Below are 26,254 nucleotides of genomic sequence, written 5' to 3'. Positions count from 1 at the left end.
CTGAACCCATACAGGATTAGTGGTGAATTAGTATAGTGAAATATGAAATTAATTTGAGTAGAGGATATGTTAGTCGGTTATTTGGATTGAGAAGTATAGTGGAGGGATAGAAGAGTGAAAAAGGTTTGCATTTATATAGCGCTTGCTACCCCTGATGCGGTGTTGAAGTGCTTTTTCAGCGAGTAGCATGCTACTCCAGAACCCATAAAGGAACAATGTTGAATCAGTATAGTGAAACATGAAAGCAATTTGAGCGGTGGACATGCTAGTCAGTCACCCAGATTGAGAAGGACAGTGGAGGGACAGAAGAGGGAAAAGGCCTGCATACACAGCACCCGCCACCCCCGATGACGAGCCGAAGAACCCCCCTCAGCGAGTAGCACGCTACTCCAGAACCCACAAAAGGCCAGTGGTGAACCAGTATAGTGAAAAATGAAACCAACGTGAGCGGTAGACATGCTAGTCCGCCACCGGATTGAAAAGGACAGTGGAGGGACAAAAGAGGGAAGGATCCAGCTTTTGTTTTTTTAGCTCATAGGAGCAGTAGGCGGCCCCGGATGAGCAAAAGGGAGGTGGAGGGGGAAGAGCCAGAGGAAGGGTCCAGAAAGGCCCATCTGGGAGATCTCAACAGCAAAAGAGGTGTGAGATGATGCAAGGAGGGGTAGAGTAGGGAAGAGTCCAGAGAGGGCCACCCTGGGGATCACAGCAGCAGCACGGGGCTCGGGATGAATGAGAGAGTGGAGGTAGAGGATACATTGATGGATGCATAGGGTGAGAAATAGGGTAGTGCATTGGAAAGAGTAGTAGAATGAGGTTTGAGAAGCGTCAGAATTGAGGTAGAGGACACATTGAGAGTCGCATAGGGCGAGAAACAGGGCAGCGCATTAGATATGCTGAAGTAGGAGAAAAGTAACAAATATAAAGATTTTGTGTTTTGTAATTCAATAGTGAAGCAATTGTAGATAAATAGTTATGATAAAAGATTTACTTATTTATGTAGTCACTTATATACATATTAAAAACAGAAAATAATGTAGCTATCAGTAATATGTACATTTGTTAAGCAGAACTAACAAATATGTATATTTTTAGAAACATAATTGCCTAGGTATTGCCCAGTCAGACTTCTAAGATCCAGTGATAAAGCTCTGCTCACAGTCCCGCGGGTCAGAAGGTCCGGAACAGGGGCATGTTTTTTTCATACCTAGCCCTGCTTTACTGGAATGAGTTGTCAATTCACATTCGAACGTGCACCGGTCACCTTAAATTTAGAAAATTACTCCAGACAGTGCAGTCCTAATTCAGAAATGTCCTCTTCGTCTGTGATCTGCTTTGCACTGAGATACCACTCTGGGGACGATTCATGCGTGTTACAAGTTGAATTAATAACAAGCAAACTAAAGAGTGAATCTAGATAGTTGCATAAAGACATAAAGGGGTTGTTTGTTTGTAGGTAATTTAAAAAAAGATGCGATAGGGGCATATGAAAGCGACAAATTGGAATTCGAAGTAAGTGGCTGAGGAAGCAGAGGGAATGATTCCAAACGGATCCAAGACAGGTTAAAGAGAGTAGTTCTAAGTCAACTGCTTCTGTGCAAGTGAGTGGGAACGACAACCAGAACTTAGAGAGATGCAAGAAACAGAGGGATGAAGCAAAGAGATAACTTGAGCAAGAAGAATGATTCATTGTAGGTAAAGTGTGCAGCCCGAGACTAATGAAGATGGAATAAGCCAGCATGGGCCATGTAGGAAAAATGCCTAACAGATCATTAAGATAGAAATGGTGGAATTGTCACAAGAAGTAAACATTGTCTGAGCTAGTTGCAAGAAAGTTTCCAAACTTTTATTGTGAAGTGATGGGCAGTCTGCAATTAATCCATCAATACATGTTTCTATCAGAATGGTTAGCCAAGAGTTCTTTCACCGCTCCTTAACAGGAAGAAAAGTCATAATACTGTAGGTCAAAGAGTCTACGTCCATGTGAATAAAAGTGTATGCCAACCAATTGGTAAACAAATAAAATGGTGGTATCGGTTAAGACCATACTGCAAGATGACTGATGCACTTATTTTAACAATAATGGGCATATTTGCTTTTCCTCACTTGGACGTAGAGACCTCAATGTAGAGTAATATGACTCATGTATATGAAGAAGCCCTGAAAGTTGTGCTGAAATTTTACTTGGTATCAGGTAATCATATGAACAGATGAAAATTCTAGCCTTATCAATATGCTATTCATATTGGTTCCTTCCTCCGATGGACAACATTGGTAGATTGGAACTGTTTGGGGCCAGGGTATTTTTGAGATGCTTGGTGACTATATCTAGTTTGCGTTGGGCCTCTGGAAAATAGGTTTATCTTTTCTTTCTCTGGCTGAATGAGTTACCAGCAATGAAGGTTTCCAGGCAGTAATGCACTCAACTTTTAGTTTGATATTCTTCAATATCGAAGCGTCCGATATGAGATTTTGTGGCTCACTGAGGCCAGACTTTTGCTACAAGAAGTTGAATAACACCCCACAATGAAAGTGAATAATATCCTACTCTCCGGACTTATCCTCTTCATTGGACCTTTATTCTCTTATTGCGGATTTCCTCAAAGTGTAATTTTGCCTCACTTCCTTCTTTCTGAAATGTTTCAAACTGACCACTCATTAATTACTGCCTAGAGAATACGAACAGCATTTCACTGCCGTCTGATCCACTTCGCCTAAGTCTTATAACAATGGCTGTCTCATGGTCTGGTTTTCATGTTTATAAACAACTTTAACACAAGTAGTACGTTTTATAGTACAAGCATAGTATTCAGCTCCACTTTTGAAGGTTTCACAGGAATACAGAGCACAAAACCACATCATTTTACCGCAATCAGTCCAATAACCACGTATACTGATTGCAATGCTTTGAGGCGTGCTACCTAGCAAGCCAGGGTTTTTGAACCTCGGTGCTAATCAGTCTAAGTTGGCCCTATAACTAAGACTTAATGATCACCAATTACTTTTTATGTGTGGGTAAAGTAGAAAGTGCCAGGATAAATAGCCCATTCCCTGAATCACACAGGCTCCTTTCAGGTGATATGCAAGTGGCAAAAATATAATCTCCTTATTCAACGCACAAGACATTATAAACTAAGTGCAATAATGTCCTCCAGACGGAGGATTTCCTGTCCTGCTGGGCATTGGCTAGAAAAAACGCCTACGGCTGAGTTCCCTGTGCCAGTAACAGCCGAACACACACCAATTCATTTTGGTTTCAGCAACACCCTTTTAAATGTGACGTTCAAAAGGGAAAAGGTTATTGAGTGAAAGCAACATAAAAGTGTATTAACCACCAAAGTCATTAATTTCTCAAAAGTACCCCGAGAGAAAACAGGGCTAAGGAACACTTCAATGACTGTGTTCATTCGGCCTCTGAATTTGAAGAAACAATATTTATTTTATTATGTGAAGCACATTTAACTACTTACAGGCACAAGTTCCCCCTTTTACATCTTAGTATAGTATTTACACACTAAATGCGTCTGTGGCTATTTTAGGAGTTTTCTGCCATTCTGCTCAAGTATACGGCATTCGTTTGAGGCTGCTGAACACGTCTAGTTTGACATTAAAATGCCACAAAAGAAACAAAAAATTCTAAAACATAAGAGCCCATAAGACATTGATCGCCACTAAAAGAGGATTTTGTGCTCTTTACAGTTTAAGAGCGACAGTTTGTTGTTACAGAATGGACAATAAAGTGTGTTTTTCAATAAAAGAATGTGTGACAAACGTAAATGAAGGAGGAATGCCCCTTGCAAATCAGAGTATTTATGCTCAGCCAAATGCATATTCTTGTCAAATAAAGAGACTGCTTTCGTATCCAAGAATTCAATTTCTTTCCTGCTCTAGTTCTAGAATGGATTGTCCTATGGGTCCGATTCATTGACGACTTGTTTTTAATATGGAACAGTACTGAGCAAGATTTTAATGAATACTTTTTTTAATTGAACAATAACCAAATTGGTTTGTCATTCATGTGTGCCAAGAGCAGGAAAGAAATTGAATTCTTGGATACGAAAGTCTTCATTGAAAATGATCAAATTCAATCCACCCTTTTTAGGAAAAAAAATGCAACCAACAGCATTTTGCATGGGACTAGTTTCCACCCAAAACCCCTACTGGAAAGTATTCCCTATGGGGAATTTATTCGCATGAAGCGGAACTGTTCCAAAAAAGAAGATGCAGAAGAGAAAATTCAGGAAACCATACAGAGAATCAGAATGAGAGGATATAATGAAACAACACTCAGAAGATGTAAAGGACGTGCCAATCAAAAACCAAGGGAGGATACATTGATCCCAAAACCAAAGACCGAGGAAGCCAGTGAACAGGGACCACCGAGGTTCATAACAACATGCAGCAAAGAGAGTGACAGAATTGTCAACAAAATCAAAAAATACTGGCATTTAATTGCAGGAGACCCAGACATTGGAAACATTTTGGGACCAAAACCAATTGTCACCTATAGGAAGACCAAATCTTTAAAGGATATGCTGGCAAAAAGTCACTTTTAGGAAAGCCTATGCACAAACTGGCTAACAGACCAACAAAAAGGGTTCAAAAAATGTAATGTATGCAAGGCTTGCAAGATTGGCAAGAACATAAGAACAATTGTGGAACCAAATGGAAAATCAATCACTATTGAGCAAAATATTTCTTGTACATCGCAATTTGTAATATATAGTGGAGAAGTGTGGCTCAATGGTTAGAGTGGCAGACCTCGATGCAGAGCACTGGTCCGGGACCAGGGTTCGATTCCCGTCACGGCAGGGTCTCGGGCTATAAATTCCGCGGACCGGATATTCTCGCCTCAGTGCCTATTCTAATCATGGGTCCCACGCTGCAACTCTGGGCAATAGCTTGCTTAATCTCCACAACGGCCCCAACAGCGCTGGGATGCCTGGCCTCACCATGGGGGTGCCCAGGAGTGGACACCTCACATGGAAAGCCAGGAAGGGTTCCACAGCGGTATGAGTAAAAGCGCCAGGATGCCCCCGTTGGGGGTGGCAGTGCGCTATACAAGTACAAACACATATATATAATAGAATGCAACTGCGGAATGAAATATATTGGAAGTACAACATGCATGCTCAAAAAACGCATCCTCGAGCATATCTGCGCAGTGAAGAATGGAAATATGACTTATGCCACAGCAAAACATATGCCACAATGCCAGAAAGAAGATTGGAGGGCAATTAACTACTATGGCATTCACATGATACCCCCGGAAGAAAGTGGTGGGGATAGAGTGAAAAAACTGTGACAAATGGAATTGAGATATATTATCAGGCTCAGAACTAAGACTCCGAGAGTAATGAATAACGATGAGGAACTTTTTGTACACTTGGAATAAACTTAGAAACTATAATCGCCAATGCTGAACTGTGTTAGTAATACTGGGACATTACGTTCTTTTCTAATTTTGAGCATGGGTACTATGCCCCAAGTATTTGAAGAAAATTATTACATCAAATTGTTGAAAATTATTTCATCAAATTGTTGATAAAAATTAGAATAAGGCGCATAACTATAAGGAAATTGGCTTTTTGTAAAAACTTTGATTGGAGGAGTACTATACCCAAATGATACAATCATAATTACATTGAATGTTTGAGTATTTTGAAACATCGCTTAAAAAGCATTGCGCAAAAAACAAAGAAAAAACAATGCTTGAAATGAAATGGCCTGACTTAAGCGCAATTGTTCTTTTTGGATATATGATTAAAGTTATTTATTCAAAAATGCGCACTACAAATCCCACAATGCCCCATTATGGCAGAGATGGGTATAAAAAGAGCAATCAAAGAATGACTCACTGACCGTGAAGAAAGCCGTGTGAGAGCTGAAATGCGTTGGTTGGTGGTGTTGTGTTAAAATAAATTCAGCAAAATCGAGCTTTGGAGTGCCGCGTCCTTTGTTTAATGATATATATATATATATATATATATATATATTTTTTTTTTAATTACTTGTGGGCAGGTTTTGGTTTAAATGTAAATGACGAAGATACATAAAGATTTCATTTATGTCTTCTTGAACATTTTGGTTTCAAAAAGCTGGTTTGAAAATGTTCTACATTTCTAAATTCGCAATAAGGTATGTGGCAGTGACAAAAATACATATGGTCGGATCTGCTGAGTTCTATGGGACATTTCAAGGGTCTCTAATCGGAAGCAAGGCGGTACCGAAAGGGAAACTTCTTCCTAGGCCGCTGTACATTTTTCAAGTACGTCCCTACCAGGTGCTTTTAAGGTATAGTTAGGGTAATAGTAATGGTGGGCAGATTAAAATCTCATTGCAAAAGCTTTTTCCTTCAATACTGAGAGGTGGACTGTAAGTATTGCACTATGCATCACATTAGGAGGCCACCTTGCAAAATTACGTGGGATGACTGCAGAAGGTTTAGAGGAATGTGGCAATAAGTAAAAGCGATAGTGCTATTCATAAACTCACACTGGGTAATATCAGCATTATCGCCTAACTTGTGATGACTTATGGGACATATTTAGTAATAGCATAATGAGCTACTTTCAGTTTGCAAGCTCAGCGGCAAGTGGTAAGGGCAGCGTGGCTTCCGTTCTCAACGATACTGTGGTGAAAATGACTCTTTCATCGCTGGTTTCTGGTAGTAAATAGATTTTGACACTACATGGCTATCATGCCCAACCTCAATCCAGCCCTAACTAAAGAGTGGTAGGGTGGGAAAAGTAGACCGAAAGACAAGCATCTGATAGTAAATGGCTAAAGGCATATAAATAACAGAAAACTGCCTTGCAGAATAAAAGTTTAGACCGGCATATTACTAGGTCACCTGGTGTGGAATAATTCAGGTATGTGTATTATCGAGACACTGCTACAGAATGGGTTGCGTTCCACGTTTACATGTTTCTGAAAAATGTTCCATTCTTCTTACTGCCACATTGCTTGACTGAGTTGGGTGTTACACTAATTCTTCTTTGAATGCTTTATCTTGGCTCGTTGATGCAGTACTGCAGTATGTATGGATTGTTTGTTTAGTTTGTATTTTCAGAATGAAACAAAAGTGTTCCTAATATCCTATTACGTATGACATGCACAGATGTATCAACTATTTAATATTTTTGACTAAATTTAGTCGTGCCTTCAAATGACATCTGCGTTACTGTCAGGGTCACAACCTTAACTAAGTTGGTTATCCCTGCTCGCCATCTACCAATTCAAAAGTTTGTCAGACACTTGGGAGACAGGAAAATCCTGGACGATGCTAAGAGGACCTTTCACCCCTAGAAATGACTCTGGGGACTCAATCAAGCCAGAGTTTGCTGGCTTCTTTAGGCGGTGTACTGTCCCAAGCGCTGGCTTGGGCTAGATTTCTCTTGCAGTAAAAGTAGGTGAACTGGCGATCTTTAGAATTTTGTCAGGATTACGATGTTATTAATTTTCCCAAGCTCTCATACATTTTTGCCCTGCAGACTTTTCTGTCCGCTGCACTACATAATTCTTTACCGACAGAGCATTAAAGACAACATTTCACAGGTTGATATTGATCTAGAATTTAACACTAGGGTTGAAGGAAGCAGTCTCCTACTTACTGAAGGGTGTCAGTAGGAGCAAGTCACTCTAGGCCTCCGTGGAAACTCCCTTCTGTGACTGGAATGTGCGACAAGTCCAGACACGGAGGAACAAGAGGCCTGAATAAAAATGTTCCTGTGGAATACTTGAAAGTGGGTATTTATTGTGGTGTTCAGAAGTAGTGCTGTTGGAACACTCTGGGGCCGGTAAAGATGATGGAAACTTAGAAGCCAGCCCTGAAAATCTGACAACTTTTGTTCATGGTGAGACTGCTATAAAAAATTGTGAAAAAAAAACGTTAGTCTCTGAAAAAACTCCTCCTGAAAACAACAGGACACATTTTGAGGTTTACAGTAAAAAAAACGTGACTTGGGCAGCTTTAACTTTGTGGAATTTCCAGGATTTAGATTTTTTGCCAGGAAGTTCGAGGCTACAGTGTAAAGGCTTGCTGGGTCTATCAGTCCTTATGGACTCTTAGCTAGCTACAGCTTTAAGGCTTACCCCTATGAAGAAGAATGGTCTCCGCCTTTTTCTCCAATCAGAGCTACTTATGTTCAATGAAACGCATTGAAAGCAACTAATTCTGTTAGTGTTGTGTAATCTCCATTTTTTATATGTATATTAATTCAACCACGCAAAAGCTTTTTAATTTAATAAGGTGGGCTGCACACAGGTGAGCTACTCAGAGGTAGCTGGAGAGCTACAGTAGCTCATTAGCTCCTGGTTGGAGACCCCTGTTTCTGTCTTTCAGAAAAGTTTATGAGTTCAAAGATAAACACTTTCACCCATCCAGCTTTCATCTGACTTTATTCACTTGTGTGTCAGACACCGAGGTACTGGTACAAAGATCTTAGTTAAACATTTGTAGTCTGTCATTTTTATTCAATTTAGTTATACATTTTCAGACATTGCTTTACTAACGAGCGAGCATTTACAAGAGCACATTTCAGGTGATTCGAGAAGGTAGATGAAGGTTGCGAAATAGTATTTGTAACACATGAAAATTTCAAATTACTCCTAATCACATCTTAATTACCAGTAGGTTTGAGACAAGGAGCAAGGAAATATCCCACTATAAGCTCGAAACCAGAAGTGGACAAGCAACTTAGAAACCCAAAGCGATGGGACAGTAGAAAGTTTCATTTGGCCTCAGATGGAACAAGCAGTGTTTCTGGCCCTAGGCCTGGCCAAGGTACAGATAGACTTGCCCTTGGCATGCCGCCAGCACACCTGCTGCACAAATGCACAGCGTCCATGCTTATGTAGGTGTTGCTGGTCATGTCCCTAGACCACAACCGAGAAGTTAAAGACCCCTAACCACGATGACTGCTAAGTAAAGATGGAAGAAAGACTACTGTTTGAGTGGAGGCTCAGGAAATAAAGACCCGATCGTCCCACAACTCAGAATAAAGTGCAGTGTAATAAAGAGTAGCAATTTCTAAGAGGCTTGATTCCTGAGTGAGAATATTAAAAACAGGCACCTGTAAAGACTCGAAAGTGCACTGTAATCTTAGGAGCTCAGTGCAGAAAGAAATCAAGTTGAAAGACACATATTTTAAAACATTCAGCAAAAAGGTCCAATTTAAATTCAGTCACTCATTACACACCAAAAATAGAGTAAGAAAAAAAACCTCAGTTTTCAGTTACCAAGAAGAAAGAATGATAATATGTTTGCATATCTTATGGGAAAGGGTAGGGTGGGGAAAGAAATCTGTGGGAAGATTATGCATCCACAAGAAATATTGTTACTATATATAATTAACTTTTTATTCTGCTGAATACATTTTCCCACAGATTCCTTGTCTTATGTATAAATCCCAAACGAGTACCTCCTCCTGGTGAAATTGAGTACTGCCAAGTAAGTCATGCAACACCGCTCCGGCAAAGTACCCATTACTGCATGGCTTTGATGCGAGACAGTAGTGCTTAACAAATGTATGGAATCATGACCATGTAGCTACCCAGCAGATGTTGCCAATGGGGACACCACTTTACAGAACATTCGATGCAGCCATGGCTCTAATGAAATAGGCGTAAATGCCCCTTGGATGGTCTTTTATGACCAGGGTACAGCAGAGTACCACCCAAAATGAAATTGGTCACTGCCCTGCCCTTTTTTGGCTTTAGCGAAGCCTACAAAGAGTTGGTCATCTAATTTGTCCTGTCCCATGCGATTAATGAAGTATGAGACCGCAGATCTAGTGTCCGATTTATGCTGTCACTCTTACTCTTACTCTTTGGTAGGATATTAAGGAAGAAAGAAACATGGACAGGGAATATACTGAACAATATGAAATACAGAAACCACCTTGGGTAAGAAGGATGGGCAGGTTCAAAGAACCAACTTATAAAGTGAAAAGTGGATGATGGGATAGACAGAAATTCTCCGACCCTAATTACTGAAGTTATCGCTACCAACATAATTGTGTTCATAGTCAGAAGTCGAACTGGGGAACCATGAATCGGCTCAAATGGGGATACCATCAAGAAAGTAAAAAAGAGATTCAAATCACACTGAGGAACAATAAATGGAGTAGGCGGAAACCAGTAAAGCTAACCTTTTCGAAAAAGTTCCACTAATGCACATTTAAACAGGGAAGGTTTATCAGGTAGACACCTGAAGGCAGACAGCTTAACTCTAGCCACTGCAGGCCCCTGCTAGAAAGGCGTTATGTAAAGGGGTTGATTTCTTCCGATTCACACCAGTGAATGAAATTAGTCCAGCGACCTGCATAAATGGATTTGGTAGCAGGGCTCCTGGCTGCAAAGATGGTGTCTGCAACCTAACTAGGAAGCAACGAAAGACTCTAAATGGCATGGTTCAACCTCCACACATGCAGCCTTAGCGTTTGCGGATGGGGTGGAGGACCTAGCCACCCTATAGCAAGGGCAGGTCCACTCTGCATTGGAGATGAAGAGGCAACTGAGCGCTAAAAACTCATAGATCAATGTACCAGATCCTTTACTTCAAGTCTAGAGCAATCACAATCAGCTGTACTTGATCCTCCCAAAACTTCCACAGTAGTTTTGACAACAGCATGATGGATGGAACATGCAAAGCAGGCCCTGGGGCAGCTGAAACTAACAGCATCCCCCAGAGAACTATCAGGAAGGAGTGTCATTCCAGGATGTGGTGAAGAGAGGAGATTCATGAGTGGAAACCCCACTCTCTGAAGGTCTGCAAGCCTTAGAAGTGACAATGAGGACCCATTCTGAAAAAAGGACAAGTTGGGAAATGGAAAATTTGGACCTTCGGAGGACTGGGATTTTTTTATCAAACAATGCTCAATACATCATAACATGACATAAATATCGAAAATTCTGCTGATAGATGATTTTAACTACTGGGCCAATGAAACATCTAGCGGCCCCCAATCGGCGGAACCTTCCGAGCTACTCACAGAACTGAACCTTATACAACAGGTATCCTTGGCCACACATATCAATGGGCACACCCTTGATCAGGTCTAGACAGCCACCATCACTATGTCCCCTGTATCAGTCTCACCGTGCACATGGTCAGATCACCATGTGATAAAATTCACTATTAACGGTAACTTTTCGACCAAAACGCCCATTTCCGAAGGGGGCACACGGAGAAATAGGAATACATTTGAGAAACTCTTATTTCTTGACCCACTTGCTAACTCTGTCCCTCCGTTTAATTCTTTCATTAACTTGGCTGATGCACAGTTAACTACTTGGTTACTGGCTGCTAGCGATAAGTTTGCGCATCCCAGGATGAACCATGTCGCTTGTCGTCATGACGCTCAGAAATGTTTTTCCACCGATCTGAAAAATCAAAAACTAGCTTTGCGGCAATTGGAAATAAAGTGGAGACGTAATTATCCACCTGAAGATAAATGGTCTTACCTGAACACTTTGAAAACATACAAAAAGTCGATTCCGACTGTCAAAGCAGCATTTTTTTCTTCTAAAATCTTGACCACTACCAATCGTTCAAAGGATATGGTCTCCATTGTGAATGAGTTGTCTAACCCCGATAGAGTCTCAATCAAGCCTACTCCCTCCAAAACTTTTTGCAATTTAGTAAATCTTTTCTTTATTGATAAAATTACAAAGATCAAGTCCAGTATTCCGGCCTGCCAAAATCTGGATTTCAGTTTGAATATGCTACTTACCAGTATGCATCTGTTCTTTGCATGTAGGGCTGCTGACATTCATATCTGTGCATAGATCGCCGCCTAGTGTTGGGTCCGGATGTTTGCACGTTGTTGTCCTGGAAGAGTCTTCGAAGTATCCTGAGATAGGTGACTCCTCCCCTGGACCACAGTGCGCATGGGCATCCTCTCCATCCTCAGATTGTTTTTCGCCATTGTGGCAGTGATGGAGTAGATACAGAAAGTGATGACCATGCTATACAGTAATTCTGAGAGCTGCAGCTGCTACAGGCGCCGGGGAGGAGGGTGGGCGATATGAATGTCAGCAGCCCTACATGCCAAGAACAGATGCATACTGGTAAGTAGCATATTCAGTTTGAGGCATGTGGGCTGCTGAATTCATATCTGTGCATAGAATACATAGCAGTACCTCCCATTAGTGGCGGCTACCAGTGCCAGCTGCAGCGGTCTGAAAAAGAGTTTTGAGAACAGCCTGTCCTACAGCTGCCTGCTGTTTTGAGTGTACATCTACACAATAGTGTTTGGTAAATGTATGTATAGTGGACCATGTGGCTGCTCTACATATATCATGTAAAGGAATGTTTCCCAGGAAAGCCATGGAGGCCCCTAACTTCCGTGTTGAGTGGGCTCGTGGGGGAATCGTTAATGTGCGTTTAGCCTTTTGATAGCAAATTTGAATACATTTAACGATCCATCTGGGTATACCTGCTTTGGAGATGGCGTTGCCTTTGTGTTGTGGGGAAAAGGCAACGAAAAGTTGTTTTGTGTTCCTAAAGTTTTTAGTTCTGTCTATATAGTACATAAGGGCTCTTTTAACATCTAGTGTATGGAGCATTCTTTCAGCGACATTTTCTGGATTCTGAAAGAAAACAGGCAGTTCAATCGTTTGATTCATGTGGAACTGCGATATAACTTTAGGCATGAATTTGGGGTTGGTACGTAGTACGACCCTGTTTGCGTGAACCTGTATGAATGGCTCTTGAATGGTTAGTGCCTGGAGTTCACTAACTCTTCTCAACGAAGTGATTGCCACTAGGAAAGCTACTTTCCAGGTGAGGAATTGAATCTCACATGAGTGGAGAGGTTCGAAGGGTGGACCCATCAGTCGGGTGAGGACCAAGTTGAGGTTCCACACTGGTGCTGGTGGGTGTCTTGGGGGAATTACTCGTTTAAGTCCCTCCAAGAAGGCTTTGATGGCAGGCACTCTGAATAAAGAGAGGTGCTGCCTGTTTTGGAGATAGGCTGCTATTGCGGTTAAATGGATACGTATTGAGGTGTAGGCCAGATTGCATCGGTATAGGTGTAAGAGGTAACAGATTATGTTTTGAATGGATGCGTCTAGCGGGTTAATGTCATTGTTATTGCAATAAATGACAAACCTCTTCCATTTGGCTGCATAGCAAGCTCTGGTAGTGGGTCTCCTAGCTTCCGTAATGATCTCCATACAGTCCGGTGGCAGGTTTAGGTAGCCAAACTCTAGGACTTCAGGAGCCAGATCGCCAGGTTCAGCTGTTGCGGGTCTGGGTGCTGAATTTCTCCATGGTTCTGCGTCAAATGCGCGGGTTTGATCCGCAGCCTTTGATGCGGCACCACGGAAAGTTCCAGAAAGGTGGTGTACCATGGCTGGCGTGCCCATGTTGGAGCAACCAGGATGAGTGTCAGTGAGTGTTGTCGCAGTTTTTGTGCCACCAGCGGTATCAACGGCGCTGGGGGAAAAGCGTACGCAAATCTGCCGGACCAGTTCATCCATATCGCATTGCCCTGCGACTGTGGATGTGGGAACCTGGCGGCAAAGCTTTGGCATTTTGCGTTTTCGCTTGTGGCGAATAGGTCTATCTCTGGATGACCCCACTGTTGGAAGTACGGTTGGAGTACTGACGGGTGTTGCTCCCACGCGTGCATCTGGTGGCTGTGTCTGCTGAGCAGATCCGCCATCTGGTTGTCCTTGCCGGGGAGGTGTTCCGCCATGAGGAATATGTTCCTCTGAATGGCCCACTTCCACATGCTCTGAGCCAGATGAGACAACTGTGGAGAGTGCGTTCCTCCCTGCTTCTGTATGTAGTACATGGCAGTCATGTTGTCCGTCCGGATCAACACGACTTTGTTGCACAAGTGTACCTTGAAGGCTTTCATTGCCAGGAAGATTGCCATCAGTTCTAGAAGGTTGATGTGCATCTTCTTTTGTTGTATTGTCCATAGTCCCTGCACTTTGTAATGGAGTACATGAGCTCCCCATCCCTGGAGAGACGCGTCCGCTGTTAGTATGATTTGTGGAACTGGCTCTTGGAACGGTCGGCCCTTGCAAAGGTTTTGTGGATTCCACCAATGCAGAGAGTTGTATGCCCGACCGCTCACCAACACTAGGTCTTTTAGTTGCCCTTGAGCCTGATTCCATTGACGTGCCAAGCACTCCTGAAATGGGCGCATATGTAGTCTCGCGTGCGGGACTATGAAGATGCAGGAGGCCATCATGCCTATCAACTGCATGAACACTCGCGCAGGAAGGGAGTGTTGGGGTTTGAACTTGGAGATCAGCATTTGCATGCCGTTGACCCTCACTAAATTTGGCTGAGCTGTGGCTGCCAGGGTGTTTATGGTCGCACCTAGGTACTGTTGTACGTGTGCGGGTTGGAGATGTGATTTTGGGTAATTTAGTGAGAATCCCAGACTGTGAAGAAGGTGAATGGTGGGGGACATGTGGCTGGCACATTGCTGGGCTGACTTTGCCTGAACAAGCCAGTCGTCCAGGTAAGGGTAGACGTGAATGTGTTGCCTCCGTAGATGTGCAGCCACAGTAGCTAGGCACTTTGTGAAAACTCTGGGTGCTGTTGTCACGCCGAAGGGAAGGACTTTGAATTGGTAGTGCTGGCCTTGAATAGTGAACCTGAGATATTTTCTGTGTGACGGGTGTATGGGTATGTGGAAATACGCATCTTTGAGGTCGAGCGTGGCTAGGAAATCTCCCTGTCTGAGCAGCGGGAGAACCTGCTGTAGGGTGAGCATGTGGAAATGCTCTGAGAGAATGTAGTGGTTGAGGGGTCTCAGGTCAAGTATAGGTCTGAGTGACCCGTCCTTTTTTGGTATTAAGAAGTACAGAGAGTACACCCCTGTCCCTTGCTGGTGGACGGGCACGACCTCTATTGCGCCTTTTTGCAGCATGCTTAGCACTTCCTGCTGTAATAATGCTAAGTGCTCTGAGGACATAGGACGGTGCTTTGGCGGTATTGTGGGTGGAGTGGAGGTTAATTCGAGGCAGTAACCGTGTTGGATAACATCTTTGACCCACCTGTCCGTGGTGATGGTATTCCACGTGGACAGGAACCGCTGGAGTCTTCCCCCGACAGGTGTTATGTGGTCGGGGGGAAGGGAGAGGGCGTCACTGTTTATTTTTGAGGGAGGACCTGGTATTGCCGTAACCGCGTCCTCTGCCCTTGGTGCTGGAGCCACGATATCCACCTCGGGTGTTTTTATCGTAGGTACTCTGTGTGCCCCCTTTATTGTAGATTTGCTGTGACCCCTGTCCTCTACCCGCTCCTCTATTTCCGGGGCGACGAAAGGAGCCACTACGAAATGTCTGCGTTTGCAGAGCCCCCATTGACTTTGCAGTGTCTGTGTCTTTTTTGATCTTTTCTAGGGTGGTGTCAACTTCTGGTCCGAATAAGTAGTCGGGGTTGACAGGCTGATTGAGGATGTTATTTTGAACCTCAGGTTTGAATCCGGAGATTCGTAACCAGGCGTGTCGTCGTAGCATGACGCTGGTGTTTATTGCTCTGGCAGCTGTGTCGGCGGCATCCAGTGCACACTTAATGGATGCGTTTGTGAGAAGTTGACCCTCCCTGATGAGGAGCTCCGCTGCCTCTTTGTACTCGTCTGGCAGATGTTGGAGTAGGGACTCTAACGTGTCATAGTGTGAGCGATCGTAGCGAGCTAGGAGCGCCTGTGTATTGGCAATGCGCCATATGTTTGCTGCCTGGACTCTTTGTCCGGGGGAGGAGCATCACCAGTTGTCTGCGAGCGTGCCCGTTTGCGAGCATTAGCAACTACGATGGAGTCCAGAGGTAACTGGCCTCTAATGTACGTAGGGTCCCCAGGTGCGGGCTTGTATTTTTTCTCGATCCTGGGGTTTATTACCCGTGCCCTGGTTGTTTCCTTGAAAATGTCCTTTGCTGGCTTGAGGACACCTTTCAACATGGGCAGAGTCTTTACAGTCTTCTCTGAGGATGCGAAAGTGTCCACCAAGAAATCGTCCTCGATTGTGTCTGAGTGGAGTTGCACTCCATGATTGGCTGCGGCACGTTCAATGAGGGCGTTGAATGCAGCAGTGACCTCTGTGGGAGATGTTTTTGCGCCATAAAGCTGCGTGTCCTGGGTATCCATAGCGGCACCCGGGTCTACAGGGTCATCCCAAGCTTGATCAGGGTCCTGCTGGCCTTCAGGGTCCATATCCCTGGGGTAGGTGGTGTCGTCACCCATGTAGTCCTCTATGGCGTCCGTGTCGGAGTGCGTCGGAGAGAAGGACTGTGGATCTGGGTAAGAGGTGTGGAGGCGTTCATAAAGAACTGGTTCCGATTCTGCCGGCAGTTTTTGCTTCAGCGGGATTCTGTAAGAGTCCAAAGCCTGCTCGGAAGTAATCTTCCGCTTGCGGAGCACGAGCCTGCCGGTGTCGGCGTCGATGAAGTGGGACGGTGATGTCCCAGTAGGAGAGTGTTCAGTAGATGGGGACCTTGTGTGGGTGACACGAGTTCTGATCTCGAATAGTTTGGGCGCCGTGGATGGCGGCAAACCAAAGGTGATGTTGGTTGGCGCCGAAGGTGCCTTTTGAGCCTTTTTCGGCTCGGAGCCCGGCGTGGGCTGGAGGGCTGCCTTTTCTCTGATACGTTGCAAGGACGCTGCAACTTGTCGCACCGAGAACTCCGACGGTGGTTTGGCGCCGAGTGGTTCTGTAGAGGTAGTGGACTTCTTTGGAGCCACAGAGTCATCGAGTCGAGGAGAGGTAGTAGCTGTCGACGGCGTCGATGATTGGACCGTAGTCGCTGCTTTCGAGGTGGATTGCGATGCAGCGGCCATTTTAACCTTGGTGGTCGGTGCCGATTGTTTCGGTGCCGGGGGCCGAGGCGCTTTGGCGGTACCGATGGCCTTTCTCTTTGGGTCGGCGCCGACATCGGCTGCAGCGAGTTCGGCACCGAAGTCCCTTTTGGTGCGGTCGGAGCCGACGGTTTTGGCTGGCGTCGAAGGTGTGGTGGTCCTCGAGCCGACCATTGTTAGTTTCACTTTCGGTTTCTGTTGAACCGGTGCGACGATTGGTTTCGGTTTCGTGGAAGGGAAACCAGTCTTTTTGGGTAATAATGGCTCTCGCTGGATGTCCGAGTCCGGGCCAGAGGGCGGGGCCGAAGAACTGCGGGATTGATCTTGGGTAAGGCCCGAAGGCGATCCCTCGACCGGAGCCGTAGACTGACGCACTATGATATCCTCCGTTTGGACGGGTAGGCCCTGCTCGTCACCAGAGCTACCTTCTTCGGCCCCTAAGGCCTCATCGTAGTCTCCTACCTCGTCGTCGGCTTCTTCCCTGTGAAAAAGCTCTTCATCTACGTCTTCCGATCTGGAACCGTGTTCGGAAGCGGGGCTGGAGGGTATGTTTTCCACGCTTTCAACATCTTCGTCCTCGGTGCTGAAGATGTTGGTCGGGGCCGGTGCCGCTTGCTGCGCTTCAAGTCTCGCGGCTCGTCGATTCCGGAGAGTTTTCTTGGATCTGAATCGGGCACAGGCCATACATTTTGATTCGTCGTGATCCGGTGAGAGGCATTTGTTGCACACCGGGTGGACGTCGATATGTGGATATTTCGCGTGGCAAACAGGACACCGCTTGAATGGGGTCCTCGATTCCATCGTCGATGTAGGGTCGATGGTCGGATGAAATGGATCCGAAAAAGTTGTGAAGGTCGCTAAACTAGCAAGTAAACTGTCGATACCGATCGGGAACAGTACCGACGAAAACTAAAGGCCTTTTGGCCTGAAAACTAAACTTTCCTAACTTGAGTCAAGATAAGCACATCCGAACCCAATGGCGGAAAAAAACAATCTGAGGATGGAGAGGATGCCCATGCGCACTGTGGTCCAGGGGAGGAGTCACCTATCTCAGGATACTTCGAAGACTCTTCCAGGACACCAACGTGCAAACATCCGGACCCAACACTAGGCGGCGATCTATGCACAGATATGAATTCAGCAGCCCACATGCCTCGAACCTTGTACTACCGAAATTTTAGTACCCTTACGCAATTCCCTACAATTAGTGAGCAGACCTTTGTGGACCTTCTCTCTAAAGTCAAATCTGGCTCTCCCACTGATTGCTGTCCTTCTAGTATCTTGAAAGAAATATTCACTGCCCTCCCCAGTCCAGCCCTCAATCTCTTAAATGAGTCGCTGTCCCAGGGCATCGTCCCTACAACTTTCAAGGAGGCAATCGTCATTCCCCTTTTGAAGAAGGTGGGCACTGATCCGTTAATTTTAACAAACTATCGCCCAATCTCCCTTCTTCCTTATCTAGCTACGGTCTTGGAAGCCTACTTTACGAGATGCCTTGCTGCTTTCCTGGAGGAATCTGAATTTCTTGATCCCCCACCAAGCGGGTTTCCGCCCAGCTCATTCCACTGAGGCGGTGATCCTTACCGTGTTGGATACTCTTCGTAGTGAGGTCGACAATGGCTTCTCGCAGGCTCTTGTCTTGCTTGATCTTTCCACGGCCTTTGACACAGTCGACCATAATCTTTTGGTCGACCGTGTGAGGGACGCTGGAATCTCGGGACCCACTCTGGGCTGGATCAGCTCCTTTTTGTAAAATCACTCACAGGCAGTCTGCACTGTCCAGTTTACTGCCCCCAGAATCAGAATTTCTTGAGGAATCCCACAGGGCTCCTCACTTTCCCCCCTGTTGTTCAATCTTTACCTCCTCCCTCTTGTCTGAGCCCTGAAAGAGCGTCAAGTCTGTACATTTAATTACGCTGATGATTTTCAACTTATTTTTTCCATCAGCAATTACCCGGAATCGGTCCATGCCTTTCAGTCTACCATGCTGTTCATTAGTCAATGGATGAACAGCAACCATTTAAACTTAACCTGGATAAGACGGAGTTGGTTTTAACAGGTGGCATCTCTAAAAATCCCTGGGGCCCTCATTTCTGGCCCAGGGAGCTGGGCAAGTCCCCCTCTCCATCCAGCTCGGCCAAGAGACTTGGGGTAATAATCAGTCAGGACCTCACCATGAAGTCTCAGATTGGGTTTGTGATCTCCACCTGTTTTTTTCAACTAAGGAAAATTAAAAAATCTGCAGATTCCTTACCCATGAAGCTCGGATTCAGGTGATCATCGCCATGTTTATGCCCCATGTCGACTATGCCAATTTGCTATACTTTGGCATGCCCCTCTACCTATCCAATCGGCTGCAGATGGTACAAAACCAGGCCGCACGTCTGATTCTTCCTCAACCTAGGCACTACCATGTCACTCCTCTTCTAAGGAAACTATACTGGCTCCTGGTTGTTCAACGCTGTGCCTTCAAGGTTGGGTGTCATCTTTAAATCACTCAATGGAAGAAGCCCTAAATTTGTGAACAACTTGATTAACAAGCAAGCCTCCACACGCAATCTCCGCTCAGCCCATAAGCAACTTCTGTCCATCCCCCCTTTTATATTGAAGCGCACTGGTGGTGCAGATCCGCTATTTTGGCTCCCACGTTTTGGAACTCCCTCCCCTCTGAAATTCGCTTCTGCACCAATCTCCTTGGTTTTAGGAGCCTCCTCAAGACTTGGCTATTCCGACAGGCTTTTGAATAATTTTCCAGGACTTGGGTATCAATCAAAGTGGAGCCATTAAACCACCCCGGTGTACGTGCGCTTTACAAATTCATTTAAACATAACATTACATACCAATGTAAGCATCAACACACATATACAATTTTCCCTGATCACGTACCCTCTTCCCTCCTAAATTCTATCTATTACAAATGACGTTCATTCGGAGAAATAGATCTTATTGAAGCAACCTCTAGTTAGATATATTGCTTTCTCTGCGCCTAAATACCAGTCCATGTCTTCTTCCCATTCTCTCGAGTCTGGTGTACGATTGGAACCCCATAGTCTGGCTATATTTTCTTTTTGCCACTACTGCTGCTATTTTAAGCCATATTAGTGTGCATTTAGACCATTTCTCCTCGCCAGTTACACACAGAAGCAACCAACGTGGTTCCACCGGGATCTCCAGATTGGTGACCCGTGACATAATTCGTGTCACTTCCATCCAATAAGTATGTACATTTCTACACTCCCAGATTATGTGAAAAAAGGAGTCGACCTCCCTGCAACACCTCGCACAATACCTGGATGTACCCAGACCCATGTGCTGTAGCTTAGTCCTGGATGCATACTATCTGAGTAAGATACGCAACTGAATGAGACAAAAACGGGCTCGTATCGCTGGAGGACTGGGATTAACCATCAAAGGCCCAACCTTGGTTGGTACAGCTCTGAGCATTTTGTTGCCCGCAAGAAGACTTCAGCTGACCCTCACTTCCAGGTTTGGCCCACTAGAGGCTTTCAAGCTTCAAAAAAGCGACTAAGAGCTTGATTTAAAGCGTGGTGGATAACGGGGACCATTACAACCACCACCCTCACAGACTAACGCCTGCCATATTTAGAGATCACTACTGGGCCACCGAACCGTGAAGTGGAGCATGGCACAACGTAGTAGACACAATGTTAGAGGAGAAGCAAGCGGATTGCCACAAATTCTATGCAGGAGATATGACAGAGGAAATCGCGCATGCACAAAAAGTGATCAGCTTCCCTCCCTCTGGGAGGAAACAATACGATAACTGGTGCAGAGACAAATCCCTGCAGGGCGCCAGGAAACATATCAGCCTGGCCAGATTTTGGGCTCCATGAGACACACTGAGCTTAAGGCTGGGAGTTGCTCCAGGCTGGGTGAGACCTGGAGCCGACGCTGTGCAGTGGCCTATATAATTCCAGGAAAGGCAGAAGGGGGTAGATCAGAAACCAGCGGTAGGAACCCCGGCAGGCCGCCAGGAATGTGGTGCATATGTGGGCAGGCGGCGGTGAGTACTTCTGGGGACCTCCCGAGAGAACCCCCCTCCACAAGAAGAGTACATCTGGACTGTGGGAGACCAAGTTGGTAGAGCCAAGAAAAGGGCCTCAAAGTGGCCACCAAACAAAACTAGACAGATATGCATTGCCTAGGGAGACGGTGGACAGGCATGCGGCGGAGGCAGACCCTGTCACTTGCAGCAGTGGCGGAACTCATTCTACAGGACATAATGTTGGCATTGCAAGGAGTAAGATCAGATCTCGCTGGGAAGATAGACACAGTGACTACAGAAGTCTCATTAATCAGGGTGGACCTGAGAAATATGGGCGCCCGAGTGAAAGAGGTGGAGGAGGTTACAAATTCTCTAGCAGCCGTCCCAAAGGCACTCCAGACAAAAGTGCAAGACCTTACTGCCACAACCAGAGTTCTGGAAGTGAAGCTGAAAGATCAAGAGAGCCGCTCCCGCCGCAACAATGTCCCCATTATCGGAGTTCCTGAGGGGACAGTGGGATGCCGGTACTCACAGACCGCTGATACACACCCTCTGATGCCACTCACTACACCTAGCCCCACAGAAAGGGCCTGGTGGTCATGACTTGGAATGTTAACAGTTTAGGGAATAAAATCAACCGTACAATAGTGATGCAATATATTCATGGCATATCCCGGACATAGTCCTGTTACAAGAAACACACTTGATGGGCAATGCATGTAAAGCTTTAGATAGATTCGGATGCAAACTAGTAGAGCATGCCGGATTCACCACTGGGTCTCGGGATGGGACTATTTGTCAGAACAACACCACCAATTACAACCCATAGGACATTGCAAGATCACCTAGGCAGGCACGGGCCATCACTGGGATATGAGCGGATCAGGTCCTCAACCTGTGCTCAGTATACATACCACCCAGAATGCACTCGGACACCTTGCCGGAACTAAGTACATTACTCCTAGAACCCCTATACGGAGTGTTGATATTGGGACCTCAACACAGTAATGGACCCCTCCAGAGAAAGACTGTAAAGTGCAGGGAGAGAGGTGGCAACTGACGCCCTGAAGACATCTGTAGAACCCCTAGGATTAGCGGATCTCTGGCGTGAACACAATCCCTTAGCTACACAAAATACCTGCTTCTCGGCACCGCACAGGAGATACTCCCGGCTCGACTATATACTAACACACTCCTTCATGGAACGCAGGTTCCTGGGGGCAGTGCATAGGGCGAGAGTTATATCAGATCATTCACTGGTCGAGGTGCAAATATTAGGATCTACTAGAAAGAATGTTCTGCCGCCCCGTATAGACCCATGGCTGTGATGGATAAAATTCGAGAACAGACAGAACAATATTTTAAGGACAATCTGAGGAAAGTAGACTCACCCTGTGTACTATGGGAAGCCTACAAAACGGTAATAAGGGGGCACGTGCAGGCCCTAGCAGGGGGACAGCAGAAAGAGCGTTAGCTTCAATTTGATGCGCTTGAGCAGGAACTTACTCGACTAGAGGCAACATCTGGGTAATCTGGAGAAGTAAACCAATAGACTAACCATTTAATCTGTTTTAAGCAGCAAAAGGTGTGAGATATTGTAGAAGGGAAGACTAGGAACTATGCTTGAGCATCCCAGAGGAGACTAACAAAATAGGTGATAAAGCCACCAAGTTAATGGTGTGGCTAGAGAACAGGGATAAGACAAGAAACTGGGTACTAAAGATAAACGCCCCAGACGGCGAAACCTGTGAGACGGGTTAGAATATACCCCACTCTTTGCAAAATACTATGAGCAGATATATCAATCCTCCTCGACAAGAACTAAAACTGACTGTATAGAACTCCTAAGAGATGCAGACCTCCCCATACTGTCACAAGAGGACGAGAGGTCCTAGACAAGGACGTCACTGCAGAAGAAATATGCGGTGCGATCAGGGCTCTGAAACTGGCCAAGGCGACAGGCCCCAACAGTATACCGATTGAACTCCATGAAGGAATAGCGACAGTGATAGCCCCCCACATGTTAGTTATGTTCAAAGAGTCGCTAGAATGAGGCGGTCTACCAGAAGACCAAAGACTAGCCATGATAGTAGTGATCCCGAAACAGGGCAAACCGATGAAGCACTGTTCCTCCTACATGCAAGTCTCACTATTAAACGCTGAAGCAAAGGTACTAGCAAAGGTCCTAGCAACCAGACTTACTAAAGTCATAACCGCCTTAATCCACCCGGGCCAATCCAGATTCATGCCACATTGAACCAGATTGAACTTGCGGCGACTCTATGGAGTCCTGCATGCGATTACGAGTGATCTGAAGGAAAACGCTGTACTACGGTCTCTAGATGCCCATATGGCATTTGACATTATAGAATGACAACATCTCTTTACAGTACTGGAGTGCTTCAGCTTTGGGCCAATATTTTGCGCCTGGGTACAGCTGCTATATGCAGAACCGCTGGCCAGAATGAGGGTGAATAGAGTGATGTCCAGGCAAGTAACGTTGCATAAGGGCACAAGGCAGGGTATGTTCTTACTCATGCTCTTCATCATAGTACAGGAGCCCTTAGAGGCATGGGTCAGAAGGAATCCACTAATAAGAGGAATACTGATTGGGGGCGAATGGGAGGAAAAAATCTCACTGTATGCCGATATAACCCTATATGCCAAAGCAACAAATGTTCACAAGGAACTCATTTAAACATTTTAAATATGCAAAATAAAATGATTTGCTCGGATTTAATCTTTGTCACACTAATGATATCAAAGAAGACCTCTAGATTTGATCACGGTACACTTTACCTTAAATTATGTCTAAAAAGCCCATCACAGTAGTTAGTCAACTTTTACTTACTTCAGCCGAAGTAAGTGACATTTATTTAACTTTTACAAGTTGTACCACAGATGCATTTCATTATATATAAAGCATTTGAAAATTACGCATATAGATACATTGTGAGTGATTTGTGAGTCCCAGTGGAGTGACCATAACCTAACTTAGTGAATCATAAGTGAAAACAAGTGAAGAGTGGGGAATTGGTTATTGGAAAAACATCAGAAGGAGAGCTGTATACAATAGAAAATGATTTATTTTAGGCTCTCTCTTCTACTTTTTGTTGACGGTGTTTCGACCCTCTCTTGATATGGGGTCTCTTCAGGACAGCTTTTCTGGGGACTGAATGAGGGGGAAAAATTACATTATGGAAGTGGAATGCATGGTGGTAGTGATTAGGGCTAAATGAATGTGTGTACTAAGGCTTACCAGTACATCACAGGGCATCTATTTCATGTAGATTCCTAGCAGTGCAGATGATTGCATGTAGATGGAGGGGAACCGAGGATCAGATCAGCATAATAGCTGAACCTGTAACATGAAGGAATGATTTAATATAGTCCCAAATACTAACATAAACCTGCCAAGATGTAAATTATGAAGGCGGAACTCACTATTTCAAGGTTCTGTGGATCGCATAGGCATTTGTGGGTTGAATGATGAACCCCTCGGATGGAGCCTGATGTTGCTCTGCTAATTTATTGCAGTACCGGGATGAACTGCAAAGAATAACAATATGACAGCCACAGTTATACTAAGGCTGTGCAATGTACACTGATATCGCAGTGGGATTTTCTGTAGCCTGTATTAACTTAATTAAGCGTCACCGCGTGGACCTCTAACTGGAGCGGTGTTCCCTAAACGCAGAACTGCTGTTGTGGCATAATAACTAAGATGTGAGACCGGAACAGCGTCACGTGATCACGCGATATTCGGAGTGAAGCTACTTGTGACTAAATCGGCCATCTTTGAAAAGGCACGATCTATTGCCTGTCTATTGTCGGTGGGCCAGTAAGCTCCGTTTTCACTAATGGGATGCAATTAAAATATGTACAGACCGTCTAATGTGCACCTAAATTAAACATTAAGTAATCTCATAGTTGATTGCAATGAAGAATTATATACGGCAGCGGCCATATTGTGGCATATTTGCTTGACCGTATTTATGGCAAATATCACTCTCTACAGGTTTGGCGACCATTTCGTAGCATAATTAGGTGTAATCGGTCTATAGATCATCGCTGTTGTGGCACAATAACTGTGGTGAGAGACCAAAACGGCATCACGTAATCACGTGATATTCGGGTGAAGCTACTTGTGACTAATTCGGCCATCTTTGAATAGGCACGATCTATTGCCTGTCTATTACTGGTGGGCCAGTAAGCCCCGTTTTTTTAAAAATCGGATGGAATCAAGATATGTACAGTCCGTCTAATGTTCACCTAAATTAAACATTAAATAAACTCAAGTCATAGTTGTTAGCAGTGAAGAATTATGTGGGACAGCGGCCATATTGTGGCATATTTACTTGACCGTATTGTTGGACCGTTTTGAAGGCAAATATCACTGTCTACAAGTTGGTCTATAGATCATTGTTACGCATGGTATATCAATGACAGAGGTGAATTAATCTATCTTAACTGTTATGTTGAATTAACAAATATGTTTAAATAACATACAGCAAATTGAATCCGTCATCGTGTTATCCAACTACAGTATTTTACTGAACTGGACATATTGAATTTGGCACAATCAGCTGCCTCTCACTTCTCAGTAGATAGGTATCTTCTGTTCTGTCTACACAGACAGTTTCAGGACCTTGCTGGTGAGCGCATGTATATATGATAAATGATATATGTACACTTGTAATCAATTCACATTAGGAGAGATTTTACATTTAGAGAGATTTTTTACACAGTGATCCCAACACTTAAAATAAAAATTACATATAAAACAATTAACAAATTTGATACGAAGTGACAAATATATACAGTGGAAATATATGTACAATGAGACTAGACAGCGGCCATTTGATGACATGTTAGAATACTATACCAAGTCGTTTTTCATATATTATACTTATACAGTGTTCATAAGGGAGTGTGGACAGAGCCCTGTCCTATTCTGGTATGGGATCTGTGCAGTTTCTTAGTGTAAGCTGATAAATCTGCACCATTCTTCAAGACAGTTTAATCCTCTCCGAATAGACCCACATTTATCAATCCATTTACACTCCAGTGTTTATAAGATGAGTGAAATGTCTCCACCTCTAGAAGGCACTGTAGCCTTTTCTATCACTTGACATTTCAAGTCATCTGCAGAATGTGCTTTCTCTTTGTAGTGTTCTACCAGGGGGGTATTCTCTACCTGGCACCGGATTCGGCTTCGATGTTGGCCAATGCGTGCTTTCACTGGTTGTGTGGTCTGGCCTATGTATATGGGGTCACATGGATACCATATACAATAGATCACATTAGGTGTTGAACAGTTTGTTAGATCACGGAGTGTGATTTTAGTGTTGCCATGACTGAAAAATTTAGTTTCTAGTGCAAAACTACAGGCTACACAATTCCCACATTTGTAGTGTCCTGTCAATGGGG

General features: G+C 44.6%; 1 protein-coding gene across 1 annotated transcript in view; it reads right to left on the bottom strand.

Annotated features, from left to right (window-relative positions):
* Window positions 1-26,254, bottom strand: part of LOC146862495 (uncharacterized) — a 596,942-nt gene that overhangs the window by 76,755 nt on the left and 493,933 nt on the right. The gene's annotated exons all lie outside the window — the stretch shown is intronic.

This window comes from Triturus cristatus, chromosome 2_2, assembly GCF_964204655.1.
Source record: "Triturus cristatus chromosome 2_2, aTriCri1.1, whole genome shotgun sequence".
Taxonomy (NCBI): domain Eukaryota; kingdom Metazoa; phylum Chordata; class Amphibia; order Caudata; family Salamandridae; genus Triturus; species Triturus cristatus.
This window is presented reverse-complemented; position numbering and strand designations above follow the sequence as displayed.